Here is a 6,274-nt window from a genome sequence, read left to right on the forward strand (position 1 = left end):
GGTGACCACGGCCGGTTGTCGCGCCTTCACCCCCGAGCTGCATAGTGTTGCCTGGCCAGGCAAGTTCAAGCTAGATTTGCCTCCTCGCTACGACGACACTCTTGACCCTGCGGAGTTCCTGCAGCTCTACGAGCTGAGCATCGAGGCGGCCAACGGCGACGAGAAAGTCATGGTGAACTGGTTTCCCATGGCCCTTAAGGATGGCGCCCGCTCATGGCTCCTGAACCTGCCTCCAGGCTCGATCTCCTCCTGGGACGAGATGCGCAACCACTTCATCGCCAACTTCCAGGGCACTAGCGACCGCCCCCCGGTCGCGGGTGACTTGCGCCGCATCAAGCAACAACCAGGAGAGACCCTGCAGAAGTACATCCAGCGCTTCAACAACGCGCGAATCAAGATCCCCAAGGTGACCGACGAGGCCATCATGTCAGCGTTCTCCGACGGTGTCCGCGACGTCAAGATGAAGGAGGACCTTGCCATCCATGATGACCTGTGCATGCCTCTGGAGTTGTTCAACCTGGCGACCAAGTGTGCAAGAGCTGAGGAGGGGCGCCTCTCCCTCCTCGAGCTCCCTGCTGCAGACCCAGAGGAGAAGAAAGCCAAGACCAAGGACGTGAAGCGCAAGGGAGCAACGTGCTCGCGGCGGAACCGGACACCAAGCGTGGCAGAGCCCAGCCCGAGTCATCCAAGGCCAGCCGACTGATACGTCTCCAACGTAACTATAATTTTTGATTGCTCCATGCTATATTATCTACTATTTTCGACATTATTGGGCTTTATTATCCACTTTTATATTATTTTTGGGACTAACCTATTAACCGGAGGCCCAGCCCAAAATTGTTGTTTTTTGCCTGTTTTAGGGTTTCAAAGAAAAGGAATATCAAACGGAGTCCAAACAGAATGAAACCTTCAGGAACATGATTTTCTTAACGAACAAGACCTGGGAGACTTGGACCCCACATCAAGAAAGAAAAGAGGAGGCCAGGAGGTAGGGGGGCACGCCTGCCTACCCTAGGTGCGCCCTCCACCCTCGTGGGCCCCATATTGCTCCACCGACGTACTCCTTCCCCCTATATATACCTACGTACCCCCAAACGATCAGATACGGAGCCAAAAACCTAATTCCACCACCGCAACTTTCTGTATCCATGAGATCCCATCTCAGGGCCTGTTTCGGAGCTCCGCCGGAGGGGGCATCGATCACGGAGGGCTTCTACATCAACACCATAGCCTCTCAGATGAAGTGTGAGTAGTTTACCTCAGACCTACGGGTCCATAGTTTGTAGCTAGATGGCTTCTTCTCTCTTTTTGGATCTCAATACAATGTCCTCCCCCTCTCTTGTGGAGAACTATTCGATGTAATCTTCTTTTTGCGGTGTGTTTATTGAGACCGATGAATTGTGGGTTTATGATCAAGTCTATCTATGAATAATATTTGAATCTTCTCTGAATTCTTTTATGTATGATTGGTTATCTTTGCAAGTCTCTTCGAATTATCAGTTTGGTTTGGCCTACTAGATTGATCTTTCTTGCAATGGGAGAAGTGCTTAGCTTTGGGTTCAATCTTGTGGTGTCCTTTCCCAGTGACAGTAGGGGCAGCAAGGCACATATTGTATTGTTGCCATCGAGGATAACAAGATGGGGTTTTCTTCATATTGCATGAGTCTATCCCTCTACATCATGTCATCTTGCTTAAGGCGTTACTCTGTTTTTAACTTAATACTCTAGATGCATGCTGGATAGCGGTCGATGAGTGGAGTAATAGTAGTAGATGTAGGCAGGAGTCGGTCTACTTGTCTCGGGCGTGATGCCTATATACATGATCATACCTAGATATTCTCATAACTATGCTCAATTCTGTCAATTGCTCAACAGTAATTTGTTCACCCACCGTAGAATACTTATGCTCTTGAGAGAAGCCACTAGTGAAACCTATGGCCCCCGGGTCTATCTTTATCATATTGATCTCCTACTACTTAGTTATTTCCTTTGCTATTTACTTTGCCTTTATTTTACTTTGCATCTTTATCATAAAAATACCAAAAATATTATCTTATCATATCTATCAGATCTCACTCTCGTAAGTGGCCTTATAGGGATTGACAACCTCTATTTGTGTTGGTTGCAAGGATTTATTTGTTTTGTGCAGGTACGAGGGACTCGCTCGTAGCCTCCTACTGGATTGATACCTTGGTTATCAAAAACTGAGGGAAATACTTACGCTACTTTGCTGCATCATCCCTTCCTCTTCGGGGAAAACCAACGCAGTGCTCAAGAGGTAGCAAGAAGGATTTCTGGCGCCGTTGCCGGGGAGGTCTACGCAAAAGTCAACATACCAAGTACCCATCACATACCCTTATCTCACGCATTACATTATTTGCCATTTGCCTCTCGTTTTCCTCTCCCCCACTTCACCCTTGTCGTTTTATTCCCTCTCTCTCTCTCTATCCTCCCTCTCCCTCTCTATTTGCCTCCTTTTGTCCGGTTGCTTTTTGTTTGCTTGTGTGTTAGTTTGCTTGCTTGTCACGATGGCTCAAGATAATACTAAATTGTGTGACTTCACCAATACCAACAATGATGATTTTATTAGCACCCCGATTGCTCCTCTTACCGATGCTGAATCTTGTGAAATTAATACTGCTTTGCTGAATCTTGTCATGAAAGATCCATTTTCCGGCCTTCCTAGTGAAGATGCCGCTACCCATCTAAATAGCTTCATTGATTTGTGTGACATGAAAAAGAAGAAAGATGCGGATAATGATATTGTTAAATTGAAGCTATTTCCTTTTTCGCTTAGAGATCGTGCTAAAGCTTGGTTTTCGTCATTGCCTAAAATAGTATTGATTCATGGAACAAGTGCAAAGATGCTTTTATCTCTAAGTATTTTCCTCCCGCTAAGATCATCTGTCTTAGAAACGATATTATGAATTTTAAGCAACTTGATCATGAACATGTTGCACAAGCTTGGGAGAGAATGAAATTAATGATACGTAATTGCCATACTCATGGTTTAAATTTGTGGATGATTATACAAATTTTTTATGCCGGATTGAATTTTGCTTCTAGAAATCTTTTAGATTCGGCCGCGGGAGGCACTTTTATGGAAATCACTTTAGGAGAAGCTACTAAACTCCTAGATAATATTATGGTTAATTATTCTCAATGGCATACTGAAAGATCTACTAATAAAAAGGTGCATGCGATAGAAGAAATTAATGTTTTGAGTGGAAAGATGGATGAACTTATGAAATTATTTGCTAATAAGAGTGTTTCTTCTAATTCTAATGATATGCCCTTGTCTACTTTGATTGAGAATAATAATGAATCTATGGATGTGAATTTTGTTGGTAGGAACAATTTTGGTAACAACGCGTATAGAGGAAATTTTAATCCTAGGCCTTATCCTAGCAATCCCTCTAATAATTATGGAAATTCCTACAACAATTATTATGGAAATTATAATAAGATGCCCTCTGATTTTGAATCTAATATTAACGAATTTATTACTTTGCAAAAGAATTTTAATGCTATGATTGAAGAAAAATTGCTTAAGATTGATGATTTGGCTAGGAACGTTGATAGAATTGCTCTTGATGTTGATTATTTGAAACTTAGATCTATTCCACCTAAGCATGATGTCAATGATTCTCTCAAAGCCATGAGAATTTCCATTGATGAGTGCAAAGAAAGAACCGCTAGGATGTGTGCTAAGAAAGATGCCTTTATAAGAGCGTGTTCTTCTAGTTCCTATGAAAATAAAGATGAAGATCTAAAAGTTATTGATATGTCCCCTATTAAATCTTTGTTTTGCAATATGAATCTTGATAATGATGGGACTGAATATGATCCACCTTTACCTAGAAGGCGTTCCAAGAATTCAGAATTTGTTGATCTTGATGCTAAATTTGATAAAAGTGGGATTGAAGAAATTAAAACCCTAGATGTTGCTAAACCCACTATTATGGATTTCAAGGAATTTGACTATGAAACTTGCTCTTTGATTGATTATATTTCCTTGTTGCAATCCGTGCTAAATTCTCCTCACGCTTATAGTCAAAATAAAGCGTTTACTAAACATATCGTTGATGCCTTGATGCAATCTTATGAAGAAAAACTTGAATTGGAAGTTTCTATCCCTAGAAAACTTTATGATGAGTGGGAACCAACTATTAAAATTAAAATTAAAGATCATGAATGCTATTCTTTATGTGATTTGGGTGCTAGTGTTTCCACGATTCCAAAGACTTTGTGTGATTTGTTAGGTTTCCGTGATTTTGATGATTGCTCTCTAAACTTGCACCTTGCGGATTCCACTATTAAGAAACCTATGGGAAGAATTAAAGATGTTATTATTGTTGCAAATAGGAATTATGTGCACGTAGATTTTATTGTTCTTGACATAGATTGCAATCCTTCATGTCCTATTATCCTTGGTAGACCTTTCCTTAGAACGATTGGTGCAATTATTGATATGAAGGAAGGAAATATTAGATTCCAATTTCCATTAAGGAAAGGCATGGAACACTTTCCTAGAAATAAAATTAAATTACCTTATGAATCTATTATGAGATCCACTTATGGATTGCCTACCAAAGATGGCAATACCTAGATCTATTGTTGCTTGTTATGCCTAGTTAGAGCCGTTAAACGATAGCGCTTGTTGGGAGGCAACCCAATTTTATTTTTATTCCTTGCTTTTTGCTAATGTTTAGTAATAAATAATTTATCTAGACTCTGTTTTGATTCTGTTTTTGTGTTTAATTAGTGTTTGTGCCAAGTAGAACCTTTGGGAAGACTTGGGGAAAGTCTTGTTGAACTTGCTGTAAAAAAACAGAAACTTTAGCGCTCACGAGAACTGCTGTAATTTTTATTTGGAAAGTGCTATTTAGTTAATTATTTTTTAAGATGATTAATAGATAAATTCCTCACGTCCAGAAATTTATTTTAGAATTTTTGGGGTTCCATAGCTTGCGCTAGCTACAGATTACTACAGACTGTTCTGTTTTTGATAGATTCTGTTTTTCGTGTGTTGTTTGCTTATTTTGATGAATCTATGGCTAGGAAAATAGTTTATAAACCATAGAGATGTTGGAATAGAGTAGGTATAACACCAATATAAATAAATAATGAGTTCATTATAGTACCTTGAAGTGGTCTTTTATTTTCTTTCGCTAAGAAGCTCACGAGATTTTCTACTTTAAGTTTTGTGTTGTGAAGTTTTCAAGTTTTGGGTAAAGATTTGATGGATTATGGAACAAGGAGTGGAAAGAGCCTAATCTTGGGGTTTCCCATGGCACCCCCAAGATAATCTAAGGACACCTAAAAGCCAAAGCTTGGGGATGCCCCGGAAGGCATCCCCTCTTTCGCCTACTTCTATCGGTAACTTTACTTGGAGTTATATTTTTATTCGCCACATGATATGTGTTTTGCTTGGAGCGTCTTGTATTATTTGAGTCTTTATTTGTTAGTTTAGCACAATCATCCTTGCTGTACACACCTTTTGAGAGAGCCATACATGATTTGGAATTTGTTAGAATACTCTATGTGCTTCGCTTATATCTTTTGAGTTATATAATTTTGCTCTAGTACTTCACTTATATCTTTTAGAGCACGGTGGTGGATTTGTTTTATAGAAACTATTGATCTCTCATGCTTCACTTAGATTATTTTGAGAGTCTTAATAGCATGGTAACTTGCTTAAAATCCTAATATGCTTGGTATACAAGATTAATAATAAAACTTTCTTATGAGTGTGTTGAATACTATGATAAGTTTGATACTTGATAATTGTTCTGAGATATAAAGATGTTGATATTAAAGTCATGCTAGTTGAGTAGTTGTGAATTTGAGAAATACTTGTGTTGAAGCTTGTGATTCCCGTAGCATGCACGTATGGTGAACCGTTATGTGATGAAGTCGGATCATGATTTATTTATTGATTGTCTTCCTTATGAGTGGCGGTCGGGGACGAGCGATGGTCTTTTCCTACCAATCTATCCCCCTAGGAGCATGCGCGTAATACTTTGCTTTGATAACTTGTAGATTTTTGCAATAAGTATATGAGTTCTTTATGACTAATGTTGAGTCCATGGATTATACACACTCTCACCCTTCCACTTTTGCTAGTCTCTCTAATACCACGCACCTTTTGCCGGTATCATACACCCACCATATACCTTCCTCAAAACAGCCACCATACCTACCTATTATGGCATTTCCATAGCCATTTCGAGATATATTGCGATGCAACTTTCCACCAATCCATTTATTATGA

Source organism: Triticum urartu, chromosome 1 (assembly GCF_003073215.2).
Source record: "Triticum urartu cultivar G1812 chromosome 1, Tu2.1, whole genome shotgun sequence".
NCBI classification, from domain to species: domain Eukaryota; kingdom Viridiplantae; phylum Streptophyta; class Magnoliopsida; order Poales; family Poaceae; genus Triticum; species Triticum urartu.